The sequence below is a fragment of the Arachis hypogaea genome, chromosome 15 (assembly GCF_003086295.3).
Source record: "Arachis hypogaea cultivar Tifrunner chromosome 15, arahy.Tifrunner.gnm2.J5K5, whole genome shotgun sequence".
Taxonomy (NCBI): Eukaryota; Viridiplantae; Streptophyta; class Magnoliopsida; order Fabales; family Fabaceae; genus Arachis; species Arachis hypogaea.
In genome coordinates this window covers 95,475,360-95,491,081 of record NC_092050.1, presented here as the reverse complement: position 1 = coordinate 95,491,081, position 15,722 = coordinate 95,475,360, and the positions used below count along the sequence as shown (strand labels likewise).

General features: G+C 41.0%; 1 long non-coding RNA gene across 1 annotated transcript; it reads left to right on the top strand.

The window, feature by feature from the left end:
- The first annotated feature begins 207 nt into the window (after positions 1-207).
- Positions 208-14,529, top strand: LOC112747083 (uncharacterized). The gene is made up of 3 exons (XR_003174762.3): positions 208-336; positions 424-586; positions 14,325-14,529. It is a non-coding gene; the product is annotated as an uncharacterized lncRNA (long non-coding RNA).
- Positions 14,530-15,722: the final 1,193 nt, after the last annotated feature.

Below are 15,722 nucleotides of genomic sequence, written 5' to 3'. Positions count from 1 at the left end.
GCCACTGCATGAAGCGAGGTGATGAGTGAAGTAGAACGCGTACAGGAAGAAGGAGAACACGACGACTAGGAGGAGGCAGCGCCGCTGCCGTTGCTACTAGGGTTTGTCTTTGGAATTCCTGGTCGCCGCTATCGTTGCGGGTGAGTCAATTCTGTCCTAGCTATTAGAGTTACCATTTCTGAACCCTTGTCACTTTGAAATGATCCTGTCTCGGCCTCTAATATTCCTAATTATACTATATTCGTTGGAATCGCCACAATTGGAGCTCATCGCTAGAGAAGACAAACTGTTGTGCCATCTTCTTCATTTTGACTCTGAACCTCCATTCATAACCCTGTAATATTTCCACTCTTGTTCTATTTAATATTTTGTTTCTCTGCTATATTCTTATTTTAATTACGGTAGCCGATACTTTTGTTTTAGTGTTGCTGTGTTCTGCTGGAGCTATCAAAATTGTTGTTGTTGCGAGTGTGATCATGGTTGATGCTACTGCCGCATCCCAATTATGTTGGAATTGTTGCTGCTGCTATGAATTCAAAAAGAGCAGGTTTATCGTGGTTAATTCCTTCCGGTTTAGCTAATCGAGGTAGGGGGTTTAAATGATTTCAATTTAAGAATGCCTACAACGTTTATTGAATAACTGCACATAGATTTAATAGCTGTGAGTAATTGATTGATTATGTGAATATTGAATTGTGGTTGAAATTGTGATTGGAATGGTTGAGATTGTGATTTGAAATTGTTGATTAGTGATATTGATTGATTATGTGGATTGGGAATTGTTTGATGACTAATTGTTGAGAATTTCTGAATTTTAATGGGTTATGTTGGATTTGTTGCCGTTGAGCTGTTATTTGTTATATTGTAATGTTAATGAACTTGGTTGGTGGTTGATTTGGAATTGTTTTTGAGGGGTATTGAAGGGTTGGATTTTGAATACTAAATGGTTTGCTGAAAATCAGGTTCTCTTGAAATAAAACGGCAGCTTTGAAAGTGATTTAGTAACTCTATAGTGACTGAAATTATAAGAATTTAAATGTTAAGTAAATTATATTAAGTGTAATTGTGAAAATTCAATTTTTAAGGTTTCGTATCAACTAGAGAATTAGTTATGATTTTTCAAAGTTGAACTCTGAAATCTGATTTTCTGAATAATTTTAAACGAAGTCAGAAACTTTGAAAAGCTATAACTACTTAAGTGATGATTGGAATTGCATGAGACCAAGCCTGGGTTAAACTTGGGGATATAAGGAACTAAACTGGTAAGTTTGAGACTTTTTCATTAAGTTTATGACTTATGGTGAATTTTTTAATTGGGGATGTCAAATCTGGTTTTCTGCAGAACGTTTAACACAGCAGCAACTTGATTCCTCTATTGGAAATTCTGCAGCTTGAATTTTGAAATGGAACCAATTTTAAATAAAATTTTATTTCTATTATTTTAATTCCGTAAAATTTCAGAACAATTGGACTTGTAGTTTTAAAGATATGAATTTTTGAAGGATGAAGCATTATGCAGAAAAAGCCAGATTCTGTTTTCTTAAATTAGTAAACTTGGGAGTTTATAACTTTTGATCCTAGATAGATATTGCGATGCAACCAATTGGAGGTGAAAATTAAGTATGTTTAGCATATGTGATTTAAATTTCAGGGTTTTCCATGTTTTAATAAGTGAGTTATGGGACTAGGAAGAGGTTGTGTTCAATGATTTGTAAAACAGAATTCTGCAGAGAATTATCTAACTTCCTAGCTACGTAACTCCTTCATTAAAAATGGTATGACCCTGGAACGAATTGAGAAAGAAATTTGGATAAGTTATGTTTAACCATATTAATTTTGAAGGTAGTTGGATTTAATTTGGATTTTATATGAAATTTCGAATGTTGTATGCTGCTGCTGTCTTCTGGTTTTAAAACACTGCAGAGCAGTCACGATTTTGCTTATATTCCCGAAGCTAGAGTCAGCAAAAAATTATGATTTTTAGTTTAATAGAAAGCTTAATCCGAGACGGTCGCATGGATATAAAGTTTACGTGATTCTGAATTCATTTAATATTTTAAAAAACAAAATGGAAATCAGGCTGCCAAGTTGTGTTGGCAATTATTTTGGATATGGAATTTAAGAAATAGCTTTTCTATACTATTATCAAATGTTTTTGAGAATATATATTGCTGTGGCAACTGCTGAAAGAGGCTGATGAAATGTTGAGAAAGAAGGAACCCGTAAGGGTGGCTAAGTCCTATTTTTAAAGGAGATTATGTCCAAATTTTTATAAAAGTACAAGGACTTAATCAAAATCAATATTTAAGGCTTATTTAATGATAATAACTTCAATGATTCTTTTAAGAAAATATTATTTTGTATACGAGATTTTTGGCAAGGGCGTGGGTCTTGTCCCTCTTGCGTAGTTGCAATTAAGAAAGAAAAAGGAAAGAGTAAAGTACTTATTGTATGATTATCTGTTGCTTGAGGCAACCCAAGAGATATTTGTTTATTTGTTTGTTGCTTGCGGCAACCCAAGAGATGTTTGTTTGTTGCTTGCGGCGACCCAAGAGATGTTATATATATATTTGTTGCTTAATGCAACCCAAGAGATATTATATATATATTTGTTGCTTAATGCAACCCAAGTGTTCATACCCTGGGTCGAGCTATTCGACCTGGAATGATCAATGATAAAGCGACCGAGCTCTTCAGGTCGAGCGGACCGACTTCTTCTTAAAGAACTCGGCCGTGTCAACAAAAGAGCCCAGTAAAGGGCCAAATGGAGGAACACGACCCAAATCCAAAGGCACTCCAAGCCTATGGAGATAAAGGCGGTTCCCTTGAAGATAAGCTGACTTCACTCAAAATAAGATAAGATAAGATAAAGTAACTAACTTATCTTACCCGAAAGGTCAGCCCACATTACTATAAATACACTAGAGCACCCAGGTATAACTCATACTCTGATTCTACATAACACCTGTTTAATACCCATGCTAACTTAAGCATCGGAGTCCCTTGCAGGTACCCCCCACCCTTCGGTGACAGAGGATCAGCAGCACGTTCAAGTCCAAACAAGTCGGACGTACCAGTTTCGGTTACCATTCACCAGCCGGACACATCGGTTCCGACCAGCACAGAAGATCTCGTCCGAGATCGACCTACAGTTTCAGGTAACCCTCAGAACATTGACGCCATTGCGGGGGACCCTGGAAGTCATCCCATCACCATGGCGGACAACCATGACAACGACCACGACTCAGATCTAGAAAATAGAACACCACACAAAAATGCGGACACCCCACCAAAAGACACTCTGGAATCCAATGGAGACAAAAATTCAGCTAAACCGGGAGCAATAGAAGCCCTTCAAGATCGCTTGAAACAACTTGAAGAAGAAACCCAACGACAACGAAAAATCGGAAAAGATCTACAAAAAGAAGTACGGCGACGTCGAGAATTGGAAGACAAGTTACAGCAATTAGAAGCCGATCTCAAATTAAAAGCCCCTCAGGTCACTCCTGAGGAAAGCTCACGCAAAGAACAGGATCCGTTCACCAGGGAAATCATGAAAACCAAAATTCTAAAAGACTTCAAACTCCCGGATATGATTTTGTACGACGGCACCACCGATCCCAACCATCATCTCAGCAATTTCAGAAGCAGAATGTACCTTACCGATGCCTCAGATGCCGTTCGCTGCAAAGCCTTTCCGACAACCCTCACGAAGACGGTGATCAGATGGTTCGACATCTTACCTCCCAAGTCCATCTCAAACTTCGACGACCTAGCCGGAAAGTTCCTTGCCAGATTCTCCATCCAGAAAGATAAAGCTAAACACGCCCCCAGTCTACTAGGGATCAAGCAAGGAGATCGGGAGAGCCTCCGCAACTACATGGAAAGATTCAACAAAACATGCATAGACATACAAAGCTTACCCACAGAGGCCGCCATCATGGGACTTATCAACGGCCTACGAGAGGGACCTTTCAGCCAGTCTATATCAAAAAAGTACCCGACTTCCTTAGACGAAGTGCAGGAACGGGCAGAAAAATACATCAACATGGAAGAAAACGTTCGGTTAGGAGAGACCTCAAAATCGGGGGCCTCCTACCGTGACAGAGACAAGGAATCTAAAAGAAAAGAAGACCGACAAGGGGAGAAAATTAAAAAATACCATAATTATACTCCCCTCAGAGCATCCCTAGTCGAAATATACAAAGAGGTCTGTCATACAGAAAAAATTCCCCCAGCACGGCCCCTCAAAGGAAAAAGGGGAGGAGGAAATCGGAAAGAATATTGTGAATATCATCGGGTCAGAGGACACACCACCAACGAATGTTTTGACTTAAAAAATATCATAGAAAAATTGGTGAGGGAAGGAAAATTAGATCGATTCCTGGCCACCCGAGATGATGATCAAAGAAAAAGACGAAGGGATGAAGATACCGAACGAACAGAACGATCACCTCGGACACCAGAAAGACATGTCCACATGATACATGGCGGATTCACAGCAGGAGGGATCTCCAAATCTTCCCGCAAAAGGTATCTCAAAGAAGTATATCATGTCGAAGGAGAGGAGGAAGCACTCAACATCCCAGCGATAACATTCACTGAGGAGGACGCGTCCGGCATCATCACAGGACACGACGATCCCATGGTCATCACCATCATATTGGCAAACGCCAACCTACACCGCACCTTAATAGACCAAGGGAGTTCTGCCGACATCTTATTCAAGACAGCCTTTGATAAACTCGGCTTAGAAGAAAAAGAACTAAAGGCATATCCAAACAGCCTGTTCAGGTTAGGAGATACCCCGGTTCGACCACTAGGATATATATCACTACATACAACCTTCGGAAAAGGAGACCAATCCAGGACCCTCAAAATAGACTACATCGTAGTCGATGTAAGTTCAGCTTACAATGCTCTCATAGGTCGGACAACACTCAACCAACTCAGCGCAATAGTCTCGACCCCACACCTATGTATGAAGTTTCCAACTCCAAAAGGGATAGCCACGATAAAAGCTGACCAAAAGATGGCACGTCGCTGTTATAACGAAAGCCTAAACCTCAGAGGCAAAGGAGAAAAGTTCCACACAATCGAGTTGGGTGGAGTTCAACAACGAGAAGATATTCGCCGCCAACCAGAGGGCGAGATAGAAAAAATTCAGATTGGGGACACCTCCGAAAAAACAACTAATATCGGCACAATCCTCAAAGGAGATTTAAAAGAATTGCTAATACAATTCTTACGAGATAATGTTGACCTTTTTGCATGGAAAGCCGCAGACATGCCAGGCATAGACCCTAAGCTAATGTGCCACAAGTTGGCGGTCTACCCAGGATCTCGACCGGTACAGCAAAGACGAAGAAAGCTTGGGCCAGAGCGATCCCAGGCTGTGGAAGAGCAAGTACAGGCACTGCTGGAAGCCAGATTTATAAGAGAAGTTAAATACCCGCTATGGCTAGCCAACGTCGTCTTGGTGAAAAAATCGAATGGGAAGTGGCGAATGTGCACCGATTACATCAATCTCAACAAAGCTTGTCCAAAAGATCCATACCCACTCCCAAGTATCGACGCCCTGGTAGATGCTTCCTCTGGATATAAATATCTCTCGTTTATGGATGCATATTCAGGATACAACCAAATTCCCATGTATCCACCAGATCAAGAAAAGACCTCGTTTTTAACACCAAAGGCGAACTACTGTTACATCGTGATGCCCTTCGGTCTCAAGAACGCAGGAGCTACTTATCAAAGACTAATGAATAGAGTTTTTTCGGATCACATCGGAAAGATCATGGAGGTCTATGTAGACGACATGCTAATAAAAACACAAAGCGAAGAGACACTATTGTCCGACCTGGCTCAAGTATTCGACACCATAAGGAAGCATGACATGCGACTCAATCCCGCGAAATGCACCTTTGCAGTAGAAGCAGGCAAATTCTTAGGCTTCATGCTCACTCAAAGAGGAATTAAAACAAATCCAGACAAATGTCAGGCCATACTCAACATGAAGAGCCCAACCTGTGTTAAAGAAGTACAGCAACTCAACGGGAGACTGGCCGTCCTATCCCGATTCTTAGCAGGAGCCACGATAAGATCTCTTCCCTTCTATGATACTTTAAGAAAGGGAAAACAATTCGAATGGACAATAGAGTGCGAGCAAGCCTTCCAAGACCTCAAGAAGTTCTTAGGACAGCCACCTATCCTATCCCGACCGCGAGTTGGAGAACCACTCATATTATACCTCGCAGTGGGAAGCAAGGCAGTAGCATCAGCACTAGTCAGAGAAGACGAAAATGGACAACAACCTGTCTACTTCATTAGCAAGGCACTACAGGGATCCGAGCTGAACTACCAGAAAATAGAAAAATTCGCCTATACTCTTATCCTAACATCTCGACGACTCTGCCCGTACTTCCAGGCTCACACCATCAAGGTTCGAACTAACCAACCCATAAAAGGAATATTGCAGAAAACAGATCTAGCAGGCAGAATCTTACAATGGGCAGTCGAGTTGTCAGAGTTTGATCTCCAATATGAAGCTCGGATGGCAATCAAATCACAATATCTGGCCGACTTTATCGCAGAATTCACAGATGCCCTAGAAACCCCCACAGAATGGAACCTTTACGTGGATGGTTCTTCAAATAAAACTGGAAGTGGCGCAGGCATGATAATAGAAAGCAACCAAGGAACCCAAATTGAGCTCTCCCTCAAGTTCGGGTTCCCGGCCTCAAACAACCAGGCGGAATATGAAGCATTATTAGCTGGCTTGAAGCTGGCTAAAGAGGTCGAAGCTCAAAAACTCAACATTTACAGCGATTCACAAGTGGTTACATCACAAATAACAGGGAGCTACCAAGCCAAAGATCCCACCATGAAAAAGTATATGGATAAAACCAAGGAACAACTAGGACAAATCGGGGAGTATAAGATCTGCCACATACCCCGCGAACAAAATGCCCGAGCTGATGCACTCTCAAAACTAGCCAGCACCAAACCAGGGGGTAACAACAGAAGCCTCATCCAGGAAATGTTGCAGAACCCGTCAATCTCGGAAGAGGAAAAAGTCCTGACTATAATAAGTCAGGACCAAGGATGGATGACCCCTATAACCAACTACCTCAAAACAGGAACGCTCCCCATAGAAGAAAAGGAGGCAAAAAGGTTAAAAAGGGAGGCACAGTAATACACTATCATAAACAACATCCTGTACAAAAGAGGAATCTCAACACCTTTACTAAAATGCATGCCAACCTCCAACACAAGAGAAGTGCTAGAAGAAATACACGGCGGTATCTGTGGCAATCATCTCGGAGCACGAGCTCTCGCCAAAAAAGTGCTCCGGGCGGGATTTTATTGGCAAACTCTACAGAAAGAAGCCACAGAATTTGTAAAGACATGCCCACCATGTCAGAAACATGCCAACTTTCACATCGCCCCGCCAGAAGAGCTCATCAGCGTGACCTCGCCTTGGCCGTTTGCAAAATGGGGACTCGATCTTCTCGGCCCCTTCCCACAGGGATCAGGACAAGTTAAATTCCTCATAGTAGGGGTAGATTACTTTACAAAGTGGATCGAGGCAGAGCCCCTGGCCAATGCCACCACTCAAAGAAGCCGGAAATTCTTATATAGAAACATTGTCACGAGGTTCGGGGTTCCATATTCGATAACCACAGACAATGACACCCAATTCACAGATGCAGGCTTCAGAAAACTAGTAGCCGACTTGAATATAAAGCAATAGTACACCTCCGTTGAACATCCACAAGCCAACGGACAGGCCGAAGCTGCTAACAAAGTCATACTGGCCGGATTAAAACGGAGATTACAAGATGCAAAGGGAGCCTGGGCAGAAGAGCTTCCACAGGTCCTATGGGCATATCGAACAACGCCACATTCCACCACGAAGGAATCCCCCTTCCGATTAGCATACGGAATAGAGGCAATGATTCCAGTAGAAATCGAGGAAGGGTCGCCCAGAGTAGTTCACTACAATGAGGGAGCAAACTCCCAACTTCAGAGAGAAGAGCTCGACTTGTTACCCGAACTCCAGGAAAGAGCTCGGATCAGGGAAGAAGCTCTAAAGCGCCGAATGGCTTCCAGATATAATCAAAAGGTAGTGCCGAGAAGTTTTGTAGAGAATGATCTCATCCTAATTCGAAATGATATCGGAACAACTCGACCAGGAGAAAGAAAGCTGGCAGCAAACTGGAAAGGACCCTACCGAGTTATAGAAGTACTTGGAAAGGGCTACTACAGACTGTCTGAACTCGATGGACGAGAGCTTCTCAGGTCGTGGCACGCTTGCAACCTAAGAAGGTACTACAGTTAAGAAAAGATAAAAGATCTCATCATTGGATGCACTCTTTTTCCTGAAAAGGTTTTCAAATGAGGCACCAAGTTGAGACTCAGACAATCCCATATGTATCTATTTGCACTTTTCCTTTAAATAAAATATATTTTAGATATTCTACAAAGATTTCAAGACGCATTAATCTGAAGCATTCATCGTCCGATTATAAAGCAACAGATCGGCAGAAAGTGAAAAAGAATTTCACTGCACGATCACGATAAAGACAACCGTCCGATAAAGGTGAAAATGCGATTCACCCAAAGGACGATCTAGAGATGACAACCACTTTCTAGAAATCGGCAAAGATGAACACAGAATAATGTAAGAAGTTATCGAAAGTGATCTAAAAAAGAACCTGACGAGGTCTTACGGATCGCTAAAATAATAACTTAAAGACTGGTCGAACATTAAGAAGTCGAACCAAGTCAAACCAAGTTATAAGTAAACCCTGGAAAGAGGTTTGGCCAACCCTATTAAAGAGGATTACTTTAACTTAGAAGGGCCCGACATAACAAAGTCAGCCCAAAACAAAAAGTTATTAAAGTAGTCCCTGAAAGAGATCTGACAAAGATCCAAGAAAGAGGACTACAAAAAATAACTTAAGGGAGACCGACATAACCAAGTCGGACTCCTACTACCAAAAATTTATCAAAGTATTCCCTGAAAGAGATCTGACAAAGATCCAAGAAAGAGGACTACAAAAAAAAATAACTTAAGGGAGACCGACATAACCAAGTCGGACTCCTACTACCAAAATGTTATCAAAGTAGTCCCTGAAAGAGATCTGACAAAGATCCAAGAAAGAGGACTACAAAAAAATAACTTAAGGGAGACCGACATAACCAAGTCAGACTCCTACTACCAAAATGTTATCAAAGTAGTCCCTGAAAGATATCTGACAAAGATCCAGGAAAGAGGATTACAAAAAATAACTTAAGGGAGACCGACATAACCAAGACGGACTCCTACTACCAAAAAGTTATCAAAGTAGTCCCTGAAAGAGATCTGACAAAGATCCAAGAAAGAGGACTACAAAAAATAACTTAAGGGAGACCGACATAACCAAGTCGGACTCCTACTACTGATAAGTTATCAAAGTAATCCCTGAAAGAGACCTGACAAAGGTCCAAAAAAGAGGATTACAAAAATAACTAAAAAGAGATCGACCTGACGAAGTCAATCTCCCACAGACAAGTTATAAAAAAGTAATCTCTGAAAGAGAGGATTACAATAATAACTTAAAAAGGGACCAACGCAAAGGAACTAGTCACAAATACGGAAAGCCGAAAAACAAGTTGGACCTCACAAATCGTAACCTCAAAGGATTCAAGCTGCAAACAACGAAATAACCCAAGGAGGTCGAGCCACAAGATATCACACACCAGCAGAAAACAGAAAAATGGCAAATCAAAAGGCATTATGTAAAATCTACAAAGTTGCAAAAGCCTCGAAGGCCAGCAAAATCTAAGGATGGCGAGCTACCTTTTTTGTTTGTCAAAATAAAAGTTGCTAGAAAAGCAACTAGGAAAGCGTCAATAAATAAATAAGAAAGTTTTAAAAAGCCCACAAGCCGGGCCAACTACACAAATTCCTAGGAAAGAGATCAGCAAGCATCAAGAGCCTTCTTGGCAGCATCAAGACAAGGAGAAGGAGGACGAGTTTGAATCGGTACGGTGTCTACGGTTCCATCCTCCCGGTTCAGAATCTGGCAATCCGAATCAGGTGCAACCGGAGGAATAGAAGAAGTCGGCACTTTAGCAGAAGACACAGGGGAGGAACAACCTCATCATCATCACCCTCATCATCAGGGACAATCTTGCCATCTCTGACAATATTATCCAGGCTAAAAAGGGTGAGATCGGCCTCGGGAGCAATGGCCCGAACTTGCTCCTTCAAGTTCTCGTAAGCAGCAGTCACGCTGCCAACGAGATGACCTTGAAGCTCAGAATAATCTTCCCGGGCATGGTCGAGCTCCTCCCTCAGGCGCATCACCTCTCGATAAGAGGTAACGTAACTATCCTTGTGCATCAAGACTGCGTCCTCAGCCAACCTCAACGAAGCTGCCAGTGACTGAGAACTCGCCTCCTCATTCTTCAAGTCCTTTTCCAGCTTGGCCACCTTCGTCTCAAGCTCCTTCTTTAACTCCTTCATCCGATTAAACTCTTGTTTCGCCTCCTCCATAAACGCTTTAGTGGCATGGAGAGTGAGATTCTGAGCAGTCCGATATATGGCAGCCGACATATACGCCATCTTCACATGATTTCGGGCCATGAATTCCAAGTGATGAAGGATGGACACATCGTCCATGGAGAGAGCGCCGTAGGGACCAATTTGTTGATCCACGAATTTAATAGCATTAAAATCAGGAGCATCGAGGTCGAAGGGCTCAACAGTCTTTTGTTTTTTATTGGGAGGAGCAACAGAAGGAGCAGCAGAGGCGACGTGAGGATCTACCAAACGAACTCGGGGTGTAGGGATTAGTTTCTTCACCCCGGCGGAACTCTGCACTGATGGCTTCTCGCGCACCTGGGAGGATCCCTCCCCAGCTTCCCTGGCAGCAACATTTCTGTCAGCAGTCGCCCTCTGTGCCCTCTTAAAAGCTTTCATAGCTTCATTATTCGTCATTGCCTCTGCAAGCAAAACAGAAAATTCAGCTACAAGTCGGATAAGTCGGAAAAGACAGCTACAAGCAACATAAATGAGATAATAAAAGAAACACAAGATACCCAGTTCAGTTTGAAGAAGAGAAGGATTGGTTAGAAATTTCTTTGTGTCAAGATGGGGAGGTTGACCCCAGCGTTCTTCCAAGATAGTCACAAAGGCTTACTCAGCCTTATCCAACATTTCCCATGAATACCAGGAGACCCTCACGTCTTTTTGCCATTCCAAGGGAAAAGCAGGTTGGTCATTCTCATCCAGAAAAAAGGGCCGAGCTCCTTAACAGCTCGGACCTTGAAAAAGTAGTTTTTAAAATCACGGAACGACTCGTCAAACATGGAAAAAACCTTCTTTCCTTGGGTAGAACGAAAGGAGACCCAAGCTGACTTCTTTTTTACCACACCGGGCTTAGTCACGACAAACAGATAGAAAAAGAGAGATTGGGAAGCAGGAATACCAAAACCATCGCACAGTAATTGGAAAATTTTAATAAAACCCCAGGAATTGGGGTGAAGTTGAGAAGGGGCAACATTACAAGACCATAACAGGTCGGCTTCAAATTTGGTAAAAGGAAGGGTGATACCCAGCTGACCAAAGAAAAAATCATAAGCATAATAGAAAGGGCGACCATCAACAACCCGAGTTGAAAAGCAGACTCTCTCGTCAGAAGAGGGGGGGACAAGTTCATAGTTCTTCTCATCTCCAGAATTACTACAGACACTATGAAACTGCCTAAGCTGAGCACAAAAATCAGAATCAACCAACGAGACACACATGAGAACCATAGAGTCCACCCAGTCGGCCATACCCGTGGGAACCTGGGAAGGCATCTCTACAACGTTATTTCGGGAAGACATGAGGTCAACTAAATCCTACAAAAGAAAAGAAGAGTGGATTACTAACAAAACATCTCGGATGAGGGGCAAAGCAACTCGACAGACAAACAAACAGGAAAGGAAAATCCCAAGACTCAAACCAAAGCCCTTGGGGCATCCCTTGGAGGCAGTAAACAAACAAGGACTTTCAAGTTACTTCTATAGCCTACATCCCGGCACTCATCAAAATAAAATATAGAAAGATAAACAAAGGAAGCAAAAACGCAAAAGAAAATCCAGAAAGATAAACAAAAGAAGCAAAAACGCAAAAGGTCCACCCTCCTACAGTTTATCAGAAATTCCAAAAAAAGGCCAAGGCAGAAAAATAGCAAAAGGCGCAAACTTTCTCGAAATAAAGCAAAAAATCAGCAGAGAACAACCATCAACATCGAACATACCAAACACGAATCATCAAAGACGCAACTCACAAACATGAAAAGCCCCAAAAAGCATCAAGCAACAGGAAAAGCAAAAAGGATCATGCAGAAGAGGAAAGAAACTCCCGGAACACACATTTCAAATAGGAGCGACAAAAAACAGAAAGATACAAACTTTCCTTAAAAGCAAAATCAAAACTCCATCATAAAACCAAAGCGACAAAAGAAGAAGAAAAATGCGAGTGAAACTAACCTGGAGAAGAAAGAAGCTTCAAGGGAAGGAAGAGACGCAGAAATGAAAGCTACCCAGAAAAACACCAAGCAACGCCCCAACGCAAGGAAAACAAAAATATGGGCAAAAAGCGGAGAGTAAGAGAACAAAGGAAGAAATTGCAAAGAAGTTACGAAAAGAGCGAAGAAGGGAAACCATTTCCTGAGTATGAAATTCAAAAATAAAGAAGTTTAAGGGAAACGGGGCAATTAAATGCCAATTAATTAGGGTATTAAACCCTTGCACGTTCCCCAGAACAAAGCGCTAATACAAAAGCGCACGCTTTTTGAGGAAAAACGTTCTACATTCAAAAGCTACTACGAAGGAATCGACAAAAATGCTTGAGTTCGGCTTCAAGAAGGACTGAAGTCAAGGACTCGACCTCGACAAAGAAGACCGAGCTCAAGCAGGGGCACTGTTCATATCATGGGTCGAGCTATTCGACCTGGAATGATCAATGATAAAGCGACCGACCTCTTCAGGTCGAGCGGACTGACTTCTTCTTAAAGAACTTGGCCGTGTCAACAAAAGAGCCCAGTAAATGGCCCAAATGGAGGAACATGACCCAAATCCAAAGGCACTTCAAGCCTATGGAGATAAAGGCAGTTCCCTTGAAGATAAGCTGACTTCACTCAAAATAAGATAAGATAAGATAAAGTAACTAACTTATCTTACCCGAAAGGTCAGCCCACATTACTATAAATACACTGGAGCACCCAGGTATATAACTCATACTCTGATTCTACATAACATCTGTTTAATACCCATGCTAACTTAAGCATCGGAGTCCCTTGCAGGTACCCCCCACCCTTCGGTGACAGAGGATCAGCAGCACGTTCAAGTCCAAACAAGTCGGACATACCAGTTCCGGTTACCATTCACCAGCTGGACACATCGGTTTCGACCAGCACAGAAGGTCTCGTCCGAGATCGACCTACAGTTTCAGGTAACCCTCGGAATACAAAGAGATATTAATTATTTGTTTGTTGCTTAATGCAACCCAAGAGATGTTTGTTTATTTGTTTGTTGCCCTGAGGCAACCCAAGAGTAATTTTCCGTTCCCAAGAGTATATGTTTCCTGCGAGTAGAAAGCAGAGGCTGTCTCAATAGAGCTGCTTATAATTATATGCGCATTTATTTGAACGGAAAATCGTATCCGCGAAATCGTGAACTCGTGACCGGATAAATGTCGGGAAGGCAAGTGCTAACCGACACATGAGCTCATGGCCTGCACTAGGACTAGACATTCATCATATGCATCTATGTGACATTGTTTGGGTGTGTATATTGTAATTGGTTTGCCTAAGTGAATAATTCTGTTTAATTGCTAATTGTTATACTTGATGTAATCGCTCTTGGTTGTGTTTGAACCTCATTACCTGTGTTTGTAACTGATTGTTTGGATTGTGGTGATTGGATGTTGATTGAGTTGTTTGGGCCTGAGGCCGTGACTGGTACGTTTGAGGTCTAGTTCTATATAAAGTATCTGACTGGTTCAGCATAGACTTAATGAACCTATGTTTGGAGCAGGATGATCATTTATACCGCATAGGTAACTTCTTTTATGATATGGTCTAGTAAATTTTTAAGAGTTTTATAAAGAAAATATGGTTCTAGGATTTTGAATAATTAACTAATGCTTTTAAAGAAGGTTAATTTTCTTTTAGATGTCTCTGAATGAAATTAACTATTTATGCTTTATTCTATACTTTTACGGCATTCTCGACCTCTACTGAGAACATGTGGTTTGGTTCTCACCCCCAAATTTTTCACCCTTTCAGTGACACAGGTTTGAAGACGCAATTTGAAGCTACGAGCGATTAGTAGGTTTTCTTTACGGTTTTAATTGCTTTCATATAGTCCCCTCGCTCTTGTCCTTTGAGGTTCTATTTTAACAGAGGGGTAGGTGTTGTATTTGGGTTTATATGACTTCTTATGTATAAGAATTACTATTAACAATACTTATGTGATTGTTATTATTACTTGCCATGTTTATCCTTGATACATGTCTTTAATAAATAAAAACAAAAATTTTTCCGGTATTTTCTTAAAACTGAAACACGAAATCGATACAAAGGCTCAGTAACTAAGTAGTTAATATTAGAAAATGTCACGTAACGTTCTTTCTAGTAGAAATACCCTGACTTAAGCAAGGTATTTTGCTGGAAGGGATGTTACAATATGGTATCAGAGCAGTCCTTCCTGTGGAGCCTTGGGAGTGGACTGACTATGCTTCATTGCATACTCTGTGTGTCTATCATGCTTTGTGACTTGTTCTGATGACAAGAGTTTGTGTTTTACATGCATGACTGTCTGATGATTAACGCTATTAGTTTACCATTGCATACCTCATGGTATCAAGTTTGGCCAACTTAATACTAATGATTTATGTATATGGAAATACTAATGGGTTATCATAGACGAAATAGAAGTGATAGGTTAATGCTAATCACGAGATTTTGGGGACGTCAGAAACTAAATTGTAGAGATTATTTCCGTTTCGACGTATGCTCTTTATTCATGCTTAGCGTTATCTCTTTCTCTACTAATTGTATTGGAATTTCTAGTTTCTGATCTCTTTCTTGCTAATCTTGTATTATCATTCGTGCATGTCCTTGCTTGACTCTGTATCTGGTTGTTGCTTGAATCTTTTGAAACATTTATCCTCACCTTACAAACTCTATGCTCCTTGCCCTGAACTTGGATTCATTTCAGTGTAACATACCATTTCTTGAAATTTCCTTCTTGAGTACTTGTTTCAGATTCTCTTCGAGAAAAATTTCAATTTAAATCTTTTTTTACTTGATTGTACCCACAACCCTTGCTTAAATTTTGATGGGATTGTTTTTAATTCAGCCTAGACTTTCTTACATAAACTCTGAAACTTCTTTATATAGTTTAATTTTGTTTAATTGTGATATACCACTTATCTTTTATTGATTTATAGAAAATTTCATTTTAGAATTTATTCTTTGAATAGAAGCGGATTTTCTTCCAACTTTATTATAATTTTATAGCTATTCTTACCTAATTATGTACTTAAGTATCCTCCATGATTTTTAAAGAAAATATTTTGCCCTTAACATCAAACAAGCTTTAATTTACAAACCATGCATGATTTGTTTTGATTTAAAAATTAAATCGATATAACATATTATTTATACTAAGTTTAGTACTTT